The sequence below is a fragment of the Mus caroli genome, chromosome 2 (assembly GCF_900094665.2).
Source record: "Mus caroli chromosome 2, CAROLI_EIJ_v1.1, whole genome shotgun sequence".
NCBI lineage: Eukaryota > Metazoa > Chordata > Mammalia > Rodentia > Muridae > Mus > Mus caroli.
Window position 1 is genome coordinate 155,255,989 of NC_034571.1, and position 19,973 is coordinate 155,275,961.

General features: G+C 46.2%; 1 protein-coding gene across 3 annotated transcripts in view; it reads right to left on the minus strand.

The window, feature by feature from the left end:
- The window catches only part of Oser1 (oxidative stress responsive serine rich 1), a 15,300-nt gene extending 11,815 nt beyond the window's left edge, over positions 1 to 3,485 (minus strand). Inside the window, exon 1 of one of the 3 annotated variants that reach the window (XM_021156021.1) lies at positions 3,390 to 3,485. The gene's annotated coding sequence lies outside the window, so the exon portion shown is untranslated. Of the gene's footprint in view, positions 1 to 926; positions 1,004 to 3,389 lie in introns of those variants that run through there. The other 2 variants (XM_021156023.2, XM_021156022.2) reach the window with 2 other exon arrangements.
- Positions 3,486 to 19,973: the final 16,488 nt, after the last annotated feature.

Below are 19,973 nucleotides of genomic sequence, written 5' to 3' on the forward strand. Positions count from 1 at the left end.
ACAAGATCTGGCGCCCTCTTCTGGAGTGTCTGAAGACAGCTACAGTGTACTTACATATAATAAATAAATAAATCTTAAAAAAAAAAAAAAAAAAAGGTTTAAAAAAAAAAAAAAAAAAAAAGATCAGGATTACAGGTGAGCCTTCCAATTCTGGATTGTAGTTCATTCCAGAGACACAAACCAACAGTATCCAAACGACCTAAATAGTTAATGCTTTAAACTCTTATAGTTTTGGAAACAAAAATCTAAGAACTATGTATGTTTCAATCTACTAAATGAAGTGAGAAAAGCTCCCTGGCTGTCCATGCCTAGAAACCTATCGACAAAATTACTATCAGAGAGACAAGAGAAAGCTCAAACTGCAACACTCTGATTAATTAAAATGCTATTGAGTATCTGTCTAGTCTGATCCTAACAATTCTAAGTATGATTTTATGACACCACATCATTTGTACATAGCAATTTTAACCAATGTATCAGCATACATGAAGAACTTTATGCTGCTGTTGTTAAAACAGGGATAAAGGCTGCTGTCATTGCTGGTTCCTTTATACTCTACTCCTTTGACCAAAAACTCTTATTAGGTTTGTAAGCTTTGGGTGCTGTAGTTATTACACAAGAAATGCCGATGCCTATACTCAAAAACAGGTAAAGAACAAAGCAGAACTTCTCTTTAGTTAGAAGTAGAAAAGAAACTCATAGAATACTGTTCTGCAAATATGACTCCATGTACTCTCCTTGTAACACCAAGGAAGGAGATAAAGGGATCATTAACTCAAACAGACAACACAAATTCTCAAATCTAATCTTAAAATTACCAAAATACTAAATCTTGAATAAACACGCCAGTATCCAAAAAGTGAGAGAAGAAGAAAAAAAAAACCTAGAAAGCAATATATACTTTTTAAGGCAAAGATATATTTTACCTTTATACTTAACCTGGTACCCCCTAGCCACCCCACCCCACCCCCCACCCCCAGGCACTCTCAAAGAGATCAGTGCCTCTCTATGGACCTCTGGGTACTGATTCTAGATCATCTTATTTCTCAGAAGAGTTTTATGTGTTATTATGAGACCTCTAATATTCCAAAGGTCAAGATGTCACAATGTTTGACATTTGTGTGTATGTTCACCCTCAAAAGAACTTAGCCAGCAAGGCGTGGTGGCACAAGCCTTTAATCCCAGCACTTGGGAAGCAGAGGTAGGCGGATTTCTGAGTTCGAGGCCAGCCTGGTCTACAGAGTGAGTTCCAAGACAGCCAGGGCTACACAGAGAAACCTTGTCTTGAAGAAAAAAGGGGGAAAAAAAAAAAAAAAAAGAATTTAGCTAGTTTTCACTTCAATATCAGAAGACAACAGCCCACGCTCCCAAATATGTGGTTTATTTAACCAGGTCAAACACAAGGAAACCTCATCCACATGACTAAGTTTCACTCATCTAATTCTTCACAGGAGTAGGAGTCCTCCAAACACACAATATTCTATATACTAAGGAGGGTAAGTTCTGGTGTGTCTGGAGCTCCCACATCTACAAAGGTCTATCACAGGTTGTAAACAATTTCTTTTTGCTACCACAACTCCATGAAAGCTGAATTTGTAAGGACTGATAAGATGGCTCACAGAGTAAGGGTGAATGGCTACTAAGCCTGAGCACCTGAGCTTGTTTCCTAGAACCTGAATAACAGGAGGAAACAACTTCCCAAGTTGCACTCTGCCCTTCATATAAAACACTCTCATACACATAATACAAGTAAAAAGAAAAATTAATAGTGAGGTTTATAGTAGTTCTCTCAATCTGACTTGTGTGGCAATCAGTCAACATTTAAGTACACTCCAAGCCACATAAGACACTGGTAAACACCACAGGCAGAGAGCCACTCCTTTCACAAGTACTTCTAGGATTCCTAGTTCTACCTTGGATGCCACAACAGAGGCTGAACTGAATACAGGGGTCCCAGGAACCCCATTTCAGTAGGGAGGGCATCTCACTCCTACCCTCCAGGACTCACACTTGGCTAGGAAGCCTCCCAGCTAAGCCTCACAACTTCTAATTACACAGTGCTGACTTAATAGTATGGCAGGTGACCACCCTAGATGTTAATACAAACTTAGCATTCTTATTGAGACACTACCAGATATATCATTAAAAACCCCTACAGCCCAAAATAAAAATCTGGCTGCAAACCAAATACTGAGAATAAAGTATCGCCTAACTTGTTTTCAAGCGTCCACCACTGTGACTGCTCATGTTTTTCTTCAGTTACTTTAAGCCAGAGCAAAAGTGAGTATCCTAGGCTTAACCTGGGGGGGGGGGGGGGGCTAGATCAGAGCATGCTTGCAATTACAAATGGGTTGTTATGCTCCCCCCAGTTCCTAGCTTTCCATTCTGGAAGCATCAACCCAACCGCTTTAAACCAACAGGTGAGTGAATTGCCTATCTTCATTTACATTACATTGTGGAAGTTCTCCTATTACCCTACCCCTTCAGTGCTCTTACTTCCAAAGAATGCCCAAAGACCTCAGACTTGCAAAAAGCCCGTAAGAAGTTACTTTTCGTGGTTTTAAGTCAAATCACACCCCAGTTTCTTTCCACCAATACCGTGTGCACTGTCTTGTTTACACTTCTGAAGCTTTAAACTAAGCTCTCCTTAAAGTTTCCGGTCGAACTCCTCATTTTCAGCAACACGAAAATGAGATCTGCACGCGTCCTCACAAAGTTAAAGCGAAGAAATCTCCCCAAACCTCTCGAAGTTACAGAGTCCCGAAAAGGAAAGACAACAACAACAAACTAGCCAACCCTATCCAGAACGGCCCGGATAGAATCAATCTGTCCCTAGGACGAGAACACATCCACACCTCTCTGGGCACACCCACTCAACCCCTCAAATCACAGGACTACAGGCAAAGCGACACGTTCGTTCCTTTCTGCCTATCACGGTTAAGCGGAGTCGGCGGGGAAAAGGTCAGAACCCAGGGACACCCAAGCGGGAAGCTGTCTCGGGTTTTTACCCTGACCGCCCTGGCCAACCACGGACTCCGAGAGGAGGCAGGAGTGAAGCTGCGGCGCAGAAGCCGCAGGACGCAAGCGGAGAAGAGTGCGACTCGCAGGGCGGGAAAAGGCGGGAAGGGGCAAAGGGCGGCAAGGAGAGCGAAAGGGGAAGCTGTGGCCGGCGCGGCCCGGGCAACCCGGGAACGCAGGAAGGCGGGAAGCGAAGGCCGCGCAACTTGGCACGCCAGGCCGCGGCAGCCGAGGGCCGGGCCGGGCCGGGCCGGGCAGTCGGCGCAGGGAAACGCCGCGACCAGACGGGAGGACCGGACTCCGCCTCCCGCGGGTGGGAGGCCTGGCGGACACGACGTCCCCGGCCCTCCTCGTCCTGTCCGGCTACTCACCTCCTCGCAGCTGGGGCGCTCCCGGGACTCCGGCCCCGTCGGCTCCGAGCGTCTCTCCGCGACCGCCGCGTCTGACTGACCCGGATCCAAACCCCGCCGATAGGGTGGCCCGCGCCTCTAGAGTTGTACTGCGCCTGCGCAACCTCGGCTCGCGCCCTGCTCACCGTTCACGCTCCTCCCACCTCGGTGACTCGGCAGCTCGGCCCGCCGCAACTACGCAGGCGTACGGCGGTAGCCCCGCCTCTCGAAGCCCCAGCTCCAACCCCTCTCCGAAGCACGTGCGTCTTAAGTCATTTCCTGTTATTCTTTTCGCTCCCTCCGCCCCCTGGCTTGGGTTCGCTCCCGGCAGGCTTTTGGGCGTGCCTACTTCCTCTTCGCTGTCACGTGAGGCGGCGGCTTGCCTTGCAGCTATGGAGCTGCTGCCGCTCCCCTGGCATAGCCTGCTTCCTTCTTGTCCTCTTGAAGTCCCCAAGCCAACGGGATTCGGTGGGCTGCGGGAGTGTTTGCGCCAGCCGATGCCTCCGGGAATGCTCGGCGGAGTTTCTTACATGCCACCAAGGGCGCTTGCACTCGGTCCACAACCCTCGCCGTGGGTCGTCTCTTTGGGTCCGCAGAGAAGCCAAGAAGGTATTAAAAATTGGACGAGGCCCAGGCGGTGGATGCTGCCCGGAATTGGAATGGAAATTATTAGGTTTTGTGGGTTTTGCTTTAAAAAAAAAAAAAAAAAAACAGGATCTCATTTGTTAGGCCAGCCTGAAACTCGCGTTGATTCCCCAGCCTCGGACTCCCGTGCCTTCAATTTTGAAGTATCTCTTGATATTTGGACGTCTGGAAATTAAACGGTTTCAGCGAAGGCATTTTGCTTTTGTTTTTCCAAGGATGGTTTAGGAGCATCAAGTGGGAAATACAGGGCAATACACGTACATATTAAATTCTGCAAGAAGGTATTAAGCAATTTACCAGTCTCTGGCTTTTTTTGTTTGTTGTTGTTTGGTTTTTTCGAGACAGGGTTTCTCTGTGTAGCCCTGGCTGTCCTTGAACTCACTCTGTTGACCAGGCTGGCCTCGAACTCAGAAATTCGCCTGCCTCTGCCTTCCAAGTGCTAGGATTAAAGGCATGCGCCACCACTGCCCGGCTAGTCTCTGGTTTTTAGTAATCTGACAAGTTACCCATATGGCAAGGGTGAGCTGTGAAAGACCTCCCCCTAACGCCATTGTCAGGGCCTGGACAATCTTGGACGTTTCCCCATCGCCTGCCACTCTGGAGTTCCACTTCAGACCCTTGTGTGGAAAGACGACTTTCCTCAATAGAGTTGGGTCTGGCACCTAAACCTTAGAGTGGGTTTTCCCCTGAACCCAAGTTGGCCTCTTCTAGAAGTGGATGCTAGAGAGGATAGCCATGTCCAGCTTAACTAGAGTCAACCCACAGAGAATGGAATCTACACTTCACTGGACAGCCAGCCCCGTCTCCAGACAGCTGGCTTGGCTTTGGCTTGCTTGCTTTGCTTGGGTTTTTTTTGTTTGTTTGTTTTTTTTTGTTTTGTTTTCCTGATCCTGCTCTATAATGATGGGAAAGCCTTTGCATTCGATGGGAACTTCATCAGATTTTGAATTTTGGTATTTTTTTTAAAGATTTATTTATTATTATTCATTAGTACACTGTAGCTGTCTTTAGATGCACCAGAAGAGGGTGTCAGATCTCATTACAGATTATGAGCCACCATGTGGTTGCTGGGATTTGAACTCAGGACCTTCGGAAGAGCAGTCAGTGCTCTTAACCGCTGAGCCATCTCACCAGCCCCGGTATTTTTTTTTTTTTCAAGCTAAAATACACCCTGTGATACGTTTGGGGATGCTGGCCCGCAGAAGGGGCTGCATCTTCCCATTCAGCCACAGGATCACAAGGGCAAGCTGATGTTCCTAGTGCCCTGTGTTGTATTAAGTGTGTTTTAGACGAAGGATGCTTCCACTTGTGATGTGCTGAATAGGATGTGACCCTTTCCTAAGCTAAGAAGCACCTGTGTAGGGCTGTTGAACATAAAGCTTGTGATGGGTCCTGAATAAAACCTTCAAATTCGGGGCTGGAGAGATGTCGTAGCGGTTAAGAGCACTGACTGCTCTTCCAAAGGTCCTGAGTTCAAATCCCAGCAACCACATGGTGGCTCACAACCATCTGAATTGAGACCTGATGCCCTCTTCTGGTGTGTCTGAAGACAACTACAGTGTACTTGTATATAATAAATAAATAAATAAATAAATAAATCTTTTATAAAAAAAAAAAAAAAACCTTCAAATTCTCTGTACAGTAACTGGCCCACAGTGAAAAAATAATCCTGTTGTAACTCCCTGATGGCTAATAACAGTTGTAACAGATGCTAGTAACAGTAGTAACTCTACTGTCTTCAAACTAATATTCCTGTGATTTTACACGTTCTACAGAGAGTTGTCGGTCTTAGGTGTTTATTGCTGTGAACGGATACCATGACCAATGCATATGTTAGACATTAAGTACTTAAAAAGTAAAAGGAACTTTTTGTGTTAACACACCTCCATAAAGTTAGGCACTTTCTGAGACTATGACTTCATACCCAAGAGGTGCCTGGAAAAGAAGGCGCAATCTGGCTCCATCTCCCTCCTGACTGTTACTGTTCTTAACCTCCACATTCTAACACCTGACGCTCATTGCACTGCCAGACCACAGCACTGTCAGCTTGAAGTTGTCTGCCTAGGTCCGGGTCTCGGTTCCAACAGCCTCTGCTTGTGTGGCCTTGAACCTACCAGACACTTCCCAGATTTGCTGTGTTCTCTACTAGAACATTGTTTCCCCACAGCTCAGCTCTTCATTCAGGTCTCTGCTCGTACCCTTTCCCCAGGCGAGTCTCCGTGACTACTCCAGCAGTCTCCTTCACTCCTAATTTCTTTTTTACTGTTTGATTTTTCCTTAAAAATCCTCTGTCGCCTTTTTAAAAAGAGTTATTATTTATTATATGTAAGTACACTGTAGCTGTCTTCAGGCACTCCAGAAGAGGACATCAGATCCCATTACAGATGGTTGTGAGCCACCATGTGGTTGCTGGGATTTGAACTCAGGACCTTTGGAAGAGCAGACAGTGCTTTTTTTTTTTTTTTTTTTTTTGGTTTTTCAAGACAGGGTTTCTCTGTGTAGCCCTGGCTGTCCTGGAACTCACTCTGTAGACCAGGCTGGCCTCGAACTCAGAAATCCTTCTGCCTCTGCCTCCTGAGTGCTGGGATTAAAGTCATGCGCCATCACACCCAGCTCAGTCAGTGCTCTTAACCACTGAGCCATCTCTCTAGCCCCTCTGTCACCTTTCAATATATCTCACTATAGAAATTTACTATTGTTCACATAAACAGGAGCTTCCCTGAGGATAGACTTGGTCTCTTCATTACTACTTGTTAAGTGTACATTTTCCCACATTTTTTTTCTTTCTTAATTTCACCTCCAATAAATGGCAAATCTTTAAAATGGCATCTTGAGCAGGGGAGATAGCTCACTGGTGGAGTACCTGTCCAGCATGGGCAATGCCCTGAGTTCAGCTGATGCCAAAAATAAGAGGGGGAAGAGATATCTTAGAGCTGACAATATGATGTATCCCCAGGGCCTAAAGTCTTGTAATACACAAACTTCACACTGGGTAATTACCCCTCAAAGGAAAGTGTTGAAAGTTCACTGTGACAATTTAAATATCTTTAATCTTCACAATTATCTGAAAACGCTTCCTGTTGCCACAGTTGGAGGCAGGGCATAGTAATCATTTGGGAAGACTGGGAGAGCAAAGAGAGCTGTGTTTGGTTTGCACAGCATGGCAAGGTGCCTCTTCTCAGTTACTCCTCACACAGACCTCACTGATCACCGACTGCTTGCCCAGTGCTGTGCAGAAGCCCTTGAGAAGAAGGAAGTGTGTGGGCTGGAGAGATGGCTTAGTGGTTAAGAGCACTGACTGCCCTTTCAGAGTTCCTGAGTTCGATTCCCAGCCAACCACATGGTGGCTTATAACCATCTGTAATGAGATTTGATGTCCTCTTCTGGTGTGTCTGAAGACAGCTACAGTGTACTCACATACCTAAAACAGTCAAGAAAGACTCCTTAGAGAGCCACTGAGCCAGAAGCACAGCACAATATCTGGTAGTAGGTACCCAGCCTGCTTTGGTGACTGACTTGCCTGGGCAAAGGGAGGAGCAGAATAAGAACAGCTGTGGGTGAGGCCAGCCCCGTGTAAGTGCCAGGAGTGTGTTAAAGAGCCTGGACTTTGCCCAGAACGTCATGAGTTATTTTTAGTTATTCTCATGATGCCACTGTGCCAGCAGCAAGTACTTTGTATCACCTGAGAAAGCAGCAGGTGAGAGGGTGGTGAGTCTGGGAGAAATGTTGAGGAAGGGACACAAGATGGAGAGAAGGTTCTAGAAAGACTAGACTCAGGGTGCTGGACACAGACCTACCTAGTTCACTAAGATTAGCCTTGAGAAGTGGGGCATAAAGAATGAGTACTCCAGGTGAAAGCAAAACTCAGCTAAGAAAGGATACATTCTATATGTTACTCAGTGGGTATCCGGTATATAGAACACCAGTCAAGATATATGGAGTCCGTCCTTTTGATCTGGGGCATCCTGACAAAGACTTTTGGACCATGACCTTCATACCATGTCCTGAATGGGTGTGACCCTCCCTACAGTCTTCGGGCCTCTGCCTGTCACCCGCCAGCTCTAGGCCCTTCCTCAGCTATAGTACTCCAGTGACATTCCACTCAGGTTCGGTGATGGACCTGTCAGTCACTTGCTGGCCTCTTACCCAGCATCTTGGTTGGATTTCTACCCTGTGATAAAAGCACTGTAATCAAAACGTGGTCTATCTGGCTGATGGATCCTGGGTCCCTGTCACTGAGGAAAGCAGCAACTCAGATCTGGAGCTAGGAGGCAGGAACCAAACCTAGACACCATGGAGGAAGACTGCTCACAAGGTTGATCCTTCTGACTTGGGCAGATTGCTTTCTTATACACCCCAGGACCACCTGCCTAGAAATGGCCCAGACAGTGGCCTAAGCCCTCCCCCATCAATCATCAAACAAGAAAATTGCCCCCAGGCTTGTCTATAAGCAATCTGATGGAAGCATTTTCTCAATTAAGGTTCCTCTTCCCAGATAACTCCAACTTATGTCAAGTTGAAGAAAAAACTAACCGGGCTATGCAAACACCTTTCTTCATCAGCTGTATGCTGAGTCTGGACAGCAAGCAGTGCCTGCTACATGTTCTCCCGACAGTCCTGCTATCTGCTCCTACCTGTGTGGCTTAGATGCCCTTGTAGCTCCCGGGGCACGTCATGGTCACTTCAGAGCAGGACTCACATCTTGTGCTGCCCCTGTCCCCACCCCACCCCCACCTGTATCCTGCTCAGCCTTGGCAGGGCACTGGATGAATGAGCAAGCTTATGGAACCTCTGCCATCAGTCCATCATCTCAGCAAAGACTTCCAGTTGCTTATTGGCAGTTTAGAACCACAACTAATGACAGCTGATCCCATCAGCCTTCGATCTGAGCTGTGGGGCTTTTCCCCACCGGCTCTTGCCTGGGAGGCAAGGGTGGGGTAGGTAGGGATTGACTGTTCTATTTGCCCTCTCTGTAGGTCCCAAGGCTGTCGTACTCTTATTTAGGCAATTGCTTTCCTCTAATGTTGGGGAACAGCACAGGGAGGGAAAGGGCTGCTACGGTGCTGTATTCTGAACACACCAGCTCGCCTCTCCTAGTTCCTGGTAAACTGGCCACAGCCTGAGCTCCTGGATCCTGTTTAATAATCCTCACCAGGAGTGAGACTGTTTCCTAGGAGCTATTTCTGGCCAGCAGAGGGCAAGGGATGCCAGATTCTCTTTAAAGCTTTTCAAGGCTTGAAAGACCCCAGGGGAGTGACTAGCTGGCCTCTGTCATTTGAATTTTACAGTTTCAGTTGTTCAGTGACATCAGTGAGGTTTAAGTGGAAAATGGGATCAGAAGTAAAGCCTCTGGAAAAAGTTTACGGTGAGGCCAGGGACTGCTGAGAAGGACTTCTGAAGTTTCTCTCAGACATCCATGTCTTGATCGGATACTGGCTATAGGAATGTGTTCAACCTGTAAAAGATACATGAAGGTCTGTGTCTGAATGTCTCCGCATCATTCAAACCCAATTTAGTCTCAGAATCTAAACCTTGCAAAATAAGTCACAGCATCCACAAACCTCAAGGCCAGCAAGGTGGCTCGGTGGGCAAAGGCACTGGCCACTAAGGCCAGCAAGATGGCTCGGTGGGCAAAGGCACTGGCCAACAAGTCTAACAACCCTGGAGCCCACACAGGGAGAGAACAGACGTCTGAAAGTTGTTTTCTGACCTCCAGTGTGTACCGTGGCATACATTTACACACACACACACACAATGTAATAAAAATTAACCTCTATGCAATGATAGCACTATAGTCCTTAACAATGACAGGGTCATGAGACCCTTGAGCCAACCACAAAGCCCAGCTGAGAGCTGCAGCAACAGAAGAGAACACGAGTAAGAGACACAGTAGAGCATAGAAGAGGTTACAGATGGCTCTGAAGCACATAAAAAGACGTTCACCTTAGGTGAGAAGATGCTCAACTTCAATCTTTTTTTTTTTTTGAGATTATAATAGTATTGTATGTTTCTCACTTCCCTCTCCTCCCTCCAAACCTTCCCATATGCCCTTCCTTGCTCTTTTGTTGATTTTATATATGTGTGTATACATGTTTAGGCATTCATGTTGTGAGACTATGGATGTAGCTTTTGACATTACTAGGAGACACTCTCCCACAGAAAAGTCCCTGATCCTTTGGCTCTTAGGGCCTTTCTGCCTCGTCTTCTACAATGTTCCCTGAGCCTTAGGTGCCAGAGTTATTTTTGTAGATGTATCCTTTGGGACTGGGCCCCACAACTCTGCATTTTGATTGTTTATGGTTTTTAGTGTTGGTCTTGGTGCTTTGCAAAGAGAAGACTTCTTGAGGAGTGAAGACTCTATGTACTTTGAGTATAAGGGCAAATATCTAGAGGGTACTTAGGGATTGTGCTGGTTTAGCAAAGTGGTGGCTGTAGATTCTCCAGGCTTCAGTCTTTCAGAGATAAGTGTTTATTACCAGTGTGCTGAGGACTGTTTTCAACCCACTAGATTGACAAAAGTCTCACAGTTTGATGGTAGAGATGGAAAAATTGCAGAGTGGTAGAATGTCCATTCATGCATTGCTGGTCAAACTCTGAAGTGAATAGCCCTGTTGATTTGGTAAAATCAAAACTAGAAGTCTAGCTATCTACACAACATCTAACAAGTCTGGAAGGTGGGGAATGGAAGCACAAGAACCTTTTGCCTGTCTGCTCAGAGAGTGGATGGAGACCTGGCTCTGTGTCTGTTTCCTATGTCTGCCTCCAGTCCTGCCCAACACCAGCCTGCTCTACTAACCCCCAAGTGCTCACATTTTCACACCTTCTCTGGAAACACTGTTTTCTGTCCGCCATGTCTAACTGTCTGCCTTCTCTCATCTTTTTGACTTACCAACATTGCTTCAGTTTTAGTCTTAATTGGCTTTATTTGCATTCTAAAATGGGGCAGTAGTCCAGACCAGAAAGGGTTCAGGACACGGCATTCTGCCACGTGGGCAGGTTATATTTGCAGACAGAGAATTTCTCTCCCCTTTTAAAACTCCAAAACAAATGAAGAAGAAAAAAAATCAAGACCAAAACTCACAAAGCCCCCTCTATCCAGGTTCCTCCTGAAGCAACTGTCCTTTTTCCTTTCCGAGCCTTAGTCAGCATCTCTACTTACACTCTATCTATCTATCTATCTATCTATCTATCTATCTATCTATCTGCCTGTCTACCTACCTACCTACTTACTGACTGTCTACCGACCTACTATCTGTCTGTCTATCCTATCTCTATCATCAATTTATCTATCTACCTATCTCTATCCATCTATCTATCTATCTATCTATCTACCTATCATCTCTTTCTAAATAACCTCCTTGTGCTGCTGAGTCCAGTAGCTCCAGTTGACGTCCAGGCACTGTCTGACACAGGGTACACACTCCTCTTGACAACTTTTGGTAGAGACTAAAAGAGTAATACAAATAACAAATGAAGCATTGGATTGATCTTTTGAAAAGATAAAGAAGAACTAACCTTTAGCCAAGTAATCAAAAGAGAAGACCCAAATTAAAAATTGAGACTAGAGGCTGGGGGAATAGTTCAGGAGTTAAGAGCACTTCCCATTCTTCCAGAAGGCTCAAGTTCAGTTCTTGGCACTGGTATTGAGCAAGTCACAGTAGCCCATTACTCTAACCCCAGAGGATCCACAGCCTCTCTGGCCTCTGTGGGTACCAAACATGTGTACACACACACACACACACACACACACACAAATAAACCTTTAAAATTGGAGATGAAAAGTAGGGACATTACAGATTTCAGTGAAATACAGAGGATCTTTGAGGGTCTACTTTGAAAATTTATATTATAAAAACTGGGAAATCTAGAAGAAATGGTAAGTTCCTAGACACATGATCTGACTGAATTCCATGAAACCTCTCCCATAGTGACCAATCTAGTATCTGTTGTAACTGCAGATCTCTATCAACACTATCTCTCTCTCTCTTTAAAGATTTATTTATTTATTTATTTAATCCAGTACACTGTAGCTATGCTGATGGTTGTGAGCCATCATAGGTTGCTAGGAATTTTGAATTCAGGACCTCTGCTTGCTCCGTTCAGCCCCACTCACCCCAGCCTAAAGATTTATTTATTATTATATCTAAATACACTGTAGCTTTCTTCAGACACACCAGAAGAGGGCGTCAGATCTCAGTATGGATGGTTGTGAGCCACCATGTGGTTGGTGGGATTTGAACTCAGGACCTTTGGGAAACTGCTGAGCCATCTCTCCAGCCCCAGTTAACCCTATCTCTTTTGCAGATACTGTGATGCTGTCACTCTAACTTCCCAGGAAGAGAAACAGTGGTTCAATTTGTGAAGTCATCTTCAACTGTGCAGTGCTTTGTATTACATTGTGTGCACACACACACACACACACACACACACACACACACTCCATAACTCCAAGGAGTTAGACTTGTTCACCTGAGACTTACAGATGAGGCCCAGGAAAGTGAAGCACCTGTGGAGCTGGGAGTGGCTCTGTCCCTTGAAATTCCTCACGCTAAAGCACTTCTCCTTCAAAGACCCTGAGTGCCAGAAGCTGCTGGTTGGAGGAAGATGTTAATGAGCCCTCCAGCTGTGTGAGTGCTGGGCCAGGGCTTTAACCTCCTCAGGGAGGCAGCACAAGGACCCAGATGTGGAGACTGGGAAGAGCTGGATTCCTCCTGATCTCTTCACAGCACTTCCTATGAGACCTTGAGCAAGCTAAGCTACTGTACTGTCTGGAGTCTCTGCTCAGACCCTTGAGACGTGGAACACCCATCCTATCTGCCAACTTAGAATTGCTTTGAGGACCTGGCACTGAGTTTTCCTGATACTTGTTGTCTTGGGAACTTGAAAGTTAGCCACTCCAGGAAGCCCTCAGGCTGGATCTGCTGGGGTGGCAAGGCTGGATGGACGACTTGAGCAAGGTTTCTGCCCTGTTCCTCCTTCCTTTTCTACTGGTTATTTTACAGTGTTCTTGGAAGATGGTGGGGTGCTGGGGTGCCTACAGAAAGGAAAAGCTACAGGCTGGAGAGATGGCTCAGTGGTTAAGGGCACTGGCTGCTCTTTCTGGCATGCGGGTATACATGCAGATAGAGCACTCAGACATAAATAAATAAATAAATAAATAGGAAAAGAAAAAATTGAAAAAGAAAGAAAGGAAGGAAAGGCTGCCCTATGCTCCCCTACCCTTCCCTCACACTCTAGGGAGAGCATCACTCTGGTTTAGCACACATCCTTCTTGGGCTTGTAGAAGTGTGTATCTCAGCAGCTGGGAGGCTGAGGTGAGAGACTCCAAGTTCAAGGCCACCATGTTTCAAACAAATGAATAAACAAATACTCAAAACCCGATCCCATTTCTGTGTATATACAATGTAAATACATACACAGGGACACACCTATACATGTGACTTTGTTCTTAAATGTTATAAAATGTCACACCACCCCTCTTTTTGTACCTCACATTTTCCTTCTGTCATTGTATATTGCCAACCTTTCTATATGCAGGCTACCTAATTCTAAATCTGGGCATTTTACAGGTATATTTAGTCAACTATCTTCCTATGCCATTAAATTTTAAAATATTACTAATGGTGCATTGAAATGCTTAACTAAATTTATATGCTCCTATAGTTATTTTGAAGTGAAATTGATGGTACACGTGCCTATATTTGGTGTAGCGGGAAGGGCCATGATTGAAAGATGTGAAAAGGAGACCCTCACCCGCACCCCCACCCCAACCCCCACGCCATGGAAGCCACTGCTTTCTTTGCAGGGTGTATAGAAGAAATCCTTGGTGTGGGCCTGGAGAAGCCCACACAGCTTTTAAGTTACAATCTCTTCCTCTGACCTTCAGAGACTCTCTGTTGCCCTTCCTATGCATCTTCTCTTAGTGCACACCTAGAACTAGGAACTGCCTTGCACAACCAGTTTGCCTCACCACAGAAACTAGAAAGAATATCCACCAAGGTCTGACCTACCCAGACACCAGAAGAAAGCCTCATTCTGATTTCTCAGGATCATTTATTTAGTGAATTTCCAGGGCTTTCACAACACACACACACACACACAGGGAATGCACATGTTGAGTCTGAGCTGCTGGTGGAGGCTTAGCTGAAGCATGAGCAGGTTCACAGCCCCTTCTGCCAGGTCTCATTGGCATGCAGACCGAGTTGATCCGGGTCCACACTCCTGTCTGTCCTCCCACCCACTTCAGAGCAAGCCACAGTCAGCCTGGAGGAAGCATCCTTGAAGGACTTTGTCGTCTAACCTAATTACTCCCAAGAAAATAACCCATGCAGCAGAAGTGTTGTAGACTTGTCTGCAACCTTTGTGAAGGGGATGGAGAGGATCCACCCAACAGCAGACTTCCACAGTGCGCAGATAGATGCTCCAGCCCTGATGCTGGAGACAACAGTTCTGTATGTTTAAGCCACAGCCCAGTGTGCATTTCTAGTGCAGTAAAGGGATGTAGACACCGTCTTCTGGCTCCCTCCACTCTCAAATCATACAGAAACCAAGCCAGTGGAAGGCAGTGTCCAAGATACAAAGTCACAGATCTCCATCTGGCTGACTTAGAGACAGATGAATAATTGCAAGAGGTTCATGGAGGGAAGAGGAAGAAGGCTGTAAATGAGAAAGGGCCTGAGCTCTGGCCCTGTCCTTCCTGCCCCACACCGGATAAATCACTGGGCTTCCTTAGGCCTTTGCTCCCCTACTCACTAGTAACTGGAAACAATCACTTTTTCAATCCTGGTTTTCTTGGAAACATTGTTAGTAATAGCAAGATGGTTAAGATGTGTTAGGGATTTGGGATAATTCCAGGCCCTGGTTATTTGTTTTACTTCTTTGTAAGGAACACGTTCAGAGCAGTGGAGGGGGAAAGAGTGGGAGAGAAGACGTTGCTAAGCAGAAAACAGTTTGAAGGGGAATATGGCAGGGAAGGCCAATTATTCGATACTGCGTTATTGATTTAGTTAGTGATTGACTTAAGGCACTGCGTGTACTGCACCGCTCACGTCTAAGCAGGACTTCATCTGCTACCTGGAACAGAGTGACCTGGAGGAACAGCTGAAACAATGGGCCATTGCCTTAACAACCTGACCACAAAAGTTCACACCTGCCAACTCTAATGTATGCCTTTCAAAACAACCTGCTGGTCCCCCTGAGCAGCTCTGTAAAATCTCACTCGATAGTCTGCCTTCACCTTATTAGGGCGTAAAATGAGAATGTCGCGGGAAGTTTTCTGGAATTAGCAGTCTGGCACCAGTGAGAGTGGACGAGAGAGTAGGCATCGCTGTGGTCGGAGACCTCCTTACAGGCTTCAGTGCTAGGTCTGATTTGTGTTCTCATTTTATGCTCTAAAGCCACAGGATGAGGCAGGCCAGCAGGCAGGACTTTACAGAAGCCTACGCAGAAGTCAGCAGGTTGCTAAGGGTCACGCCCATTGTTTTTGCTATTCCTCCATGGCACTCTGTTTCAGGTTGCAAGTGAAGTCACGCTCTGCAAATCAGCACTACAAGCAGTGCTTTAGGTGAGTTATGAAGCGAGCCAGTGTACCGAGGACTAATAATTTGTCCCTTCCACCTTACTCTACTGCAAGAATACAAATGGGACCCAGACCAGAAGCCTTTGAAGGAGCTCTCCTGGCTCCAGTCCACTGCAGCACTTCTCCTTGGTTCCACTCAGGTGTTGGAGTGCTTATTCCAGAAACATCCTGCAACAAGTTCTTAAGAACACTGAGCCACGGGCATCTTGGTAGGTCCTTCTAGATAGGTGACCTGATAGCCGGTTCCTAACCTAGATTGTGGGACAGATTTAGGGAGCCCCTGATCCCACCAAAATTGTAGGGTTGGGGTTTCTGCTCTTCTATTCTGTTTCCAGAATTATTAAGTTCTCCTCTAAACAAAACCTGTTGTCTTAAAAATATGTTCTAGACACATTTTAAAAGTATATTTTATGACCCAGGCCACCATGTCTTTAATCCCAATACTTGTAGATCTCTGAGTTCCAGGATGGCCTGGTCTACATAAAGATACTCTGTCTCAAAACAAAAAAACAAAAAAACAAAAAAACCCCAAAAAAACAAGACAGACAAAATGTAAAACTCTTTACCTACCTTAAAGCTGCTCAGTAGGCTGCTGTTGTATTCAGTCTGAGGGTTGGAATCTGAAAGGCTCTTGTGTTGAAGGTTTAGCTGCCAGCACAGGCTTAGGGGAGCTGACTGGATCCTGAAGACTCTGACCTAATCAGTGGGCTAATCCCTTGATGGATTCACAATATGGTTATGTTATGTATAAAGTGGGCCACTAGATGCTTGCCCTTGAAATCCATCTCTTGTCTCCAGCCCCTCCCTGGGTCTCTCGGCTTCTCAGCTTCTACCAGGTGAGCCGCTCTGCTGGGCTCCCCTTCCTGCCATGGTGTCTGCCTCACCATAAACCCGACTCTGGGTGGGCTGAGACATCTGGAACTGTGAGCAGAGGTAAACCCCCCTCCTAAGCTCTTTTCCCAGGAATTTTATTACAGTAAGGAAAATTGACCACCTGCATAATATGAAACTTTGTTTCTTTAATATTGTTTCTCTTTCTGAAGCCTGGTCTCATGGTAACCCTGGCTGGCCTCAAATTCACCTCTGAGCTGAGAATAATGTTGAACTTCTGATCTCCCACCTCCCCTTTCACAAAGCCGGGGAAACAATGGTGTGCTATCAACCTCAGCGTCTGGGGCTTCAGGGTGGAACCCAGGGCTGCATGCACGCTAGGAAAGTGCCCTGTTGACTAAGCTGCAATTGCTCACAGTGAGCAGACGTGTTTCCCAAAAGCGTGTTCAGTCATTACTTACCTGAACCTAACTTGACAACCTGCCTTCTCTGGGCCACTTAGAGTATTTTAAAAGCTTTTGTGGTCCAGAGAGAAGCCAGATGAAGAATATGAGCAAACAAGAAGAGAACCACTGAAAAGGTGGGCACTGAGCTAAAATGATTTTTAAAGGCACAGAAGGATGACAAAAATATCTTGCTGTGAGCAAGAATAACCAATCAGGAACACTTCAGGTATCAACATCAGCACTCATTTCCAACCAATTATATATATTGTTTTTTGTTTTTCGAGACAGGGTTTCTCTGTATAGCCCTGGCTGTCCTGGAACTCACTCTGTAGACCAGGCTGGCCTCGAACTCAGAAATCCACCTGCCTCTGCCTCCCAAGTGCTGGGATTAAAGGCATGTGCCACCACACCCAGCTCCAACCAATTATATTTAAGTAAACAGTTATCTCTTGGGCAGCTACTGTTTTATGTCAGACATTGTGACAGATGCTTGGGGACTCAACAGCAGCCACTGACCTGGGACTTAGGAACAAGGAGGAAGCAACCCAGACCCTGTTCTGTTCATAAAGGCTTTGTCTAAGCAGCCGCAGGAGGAAGCACGAGATGGCTTTCTTCTCATCCTGTGACCCAGCCACGCTGCTTGTGAGACACCTGCATGTGTCAGGCTTAGTGGAAGCCTCCTTCAAGTGGACAACCAGCATAGATGCTTTCCCAGACACTATCTAGAGGATCATCCAGGAAGCTCATGACCTCCTGGCTCCACCCCTTTAAGCTAGTTTGAACTTTTTCCTGATTCAGCTGCCACTTCTATCTTGGAGGGTGTGTGTGTGTGTGTGTGTGTGTGTGTGTGTGTGTCTTGTTTTGTTGTTTTTCTGAATGACTGAGAACCCCACAAAGCAAGTCTATCATTTCCTTCAGCCTTTAGATCATCAGGCAAAGCACCCGTCTTGTGGTGACTTCTCCAGTCTGTGAAGTTCTTCCCTGACACAGCCTGCCGGCTCCCTGCTGATTCATCAAGCCCAGCACAAGCTCAGAGCTTCTATCAGGGAACAGATGGCTCACTGCATGGGGGCATCACAGCCCAGACCTTTGAGGACAGACTGTGCTGGTGACACTGGTGACACTGGTTCTGCTGCTTCCACAGGTGTTGGGGGAGGGGGAGACAGCTCTAGTTGTGAGACCTAATACTATCTTTCCAGTAAGAGCTTGTTTGCCTGTCTTAGAGAAGAACCTAAGTGTGGCTGACCTCTGGTAGGATCCAGCTGACCTCTGGTTTGGATCCAGCTGGTTCAGATAAGCCTGAGTCCGGAACTAACCAATGATTTCAAAGAGGATGAGTTTAGATGCAGACACCTTCAGAAAACTTTTGCTAGATCCTGCCAAATGTGTTTCCTAGAAGACTCGGTTCATTCCCGGTATCTTACCTGGGATGAATTTGGGATTCAGATTTCATGGGACTGTAGGAAGGGAACACAAGATTGTCCTGCGTATGACATGCCATTTCTAGGCAGGCCATGGCAGCTTCTCACAATTAGTAGCAGTCTCCATGGAGAGTAGAGTAAACAAGGGCTATGCTGGCTAATACTGTCAGGCTGACAGGATGTGGAGTCACCTAGGAGGCCAGCCTCCCAGCATGCCATGAGGGATTGCTTCAAGTTCAAGACCAGCTTGGTCTATATAGTGAATTCCAGGACAGTTAGGGACACCCAGTGAGACCCTATCCCCAAAACAAATAAAAGATTTAGGGAGAATAAGGAGAAGATACATGCGGTTTATATGTGTCCCCCACCCCCACCCCACCAGATAAGCATGGGGTCTTCCTCTGTTTGCTCCTCCCTGGTGTCCCTTAAGCCCTCATTTGTCCTTGTAACAGCCCTTGCCACACTGTGCTATGATGGCCAAGGTTCCCACAGAAACAGTTCACTGAGAAAGAAACTGAAGAGCTCTTAGACATCGAGAGGTAGGAAAGCAGAGTGCTGGAGAGGGCATGATGGACTTACCATGAGAAGATGGCACCACCCATGACCAAGCCTGGCCTGGTTAATAGTGAGGCACTGTGACTGTAATGGGAGAGAAAGTGGAACCTATAGCTGTAAATGGATTTTAATAAACTATTAATTATTAATTATTACCCAGTTAGCCTCCCAATAACTGAGTCCTATGAATTATTCAATTAGCTCTTGCATAGTTACTGGGGTGGGGGTCGCCCCTAATCTATGTTTCTAGTCACTAGACTGTTAATTCCCAGCTGTGCTCCTCAAATGAATCTGGCCTGCTCCAGCAATCTGCCCTGGGGGTGGAGGTGGGACATTTCATTAGGGCTGTGCTCCTGGTCTGTCACATCTAATGGAGACCCCCGTTCTCTCCATCTTCCTCCTTCTTGGTTCTCCTTTCTCCTTCTTCTCCTTAGTCTAACCTAGAACTCCCAGTCCGGTAACTGAAACTCTGCCTCTTCTATTCTCCCCAGTAATTGGCTGTAGCCACCTTTATTTAACCAGTAGTTTTATACTGGGGAGCAAGGTTTACATAACATCACTTCGTATACATAAAGATCTGCTCATGGGGGGAGGGGGCAGCCAGATCCTGGGGACTAGTATTTAGCATCTGAATACAGAGCAGCACCAGACCAAACCCCCAATGTATCCCCCCAACCCAGGAACAGGAATTAGATTCTAGTTGTCCAGCCTAACTAGTTATTAAAATACAGGGGCTAGCAGGGCATCATCGTGGCCCATGCATTTAATCCCAGCACCTAGTAGGCAAAAGCAGGCAGATACCTGTGAGTTTGAGGCTAGCCTGATCTACATTGTAAATTCCAGGCCAGCCAGAGCTAAATAGTGAGATCCTGAGGAAAAAAAAAAATAAATAAATAAAAACAAAAAATGAAAAAGAAATACAGGGCCTGGCCTGGAACATTTGCCTGGCATACATGAGACTCCCAGGTTCTTCTGTCCCTAGGACTTCAAAGACTTCAAAGAAAGGATAAAAGGTGTGGTGTGGTGTGGTGTGGTGTGGTGTGTGGTGGTGTGGTGTGGTGTGTGTGTGTGTGTGTGTGTGTGTGTGTGT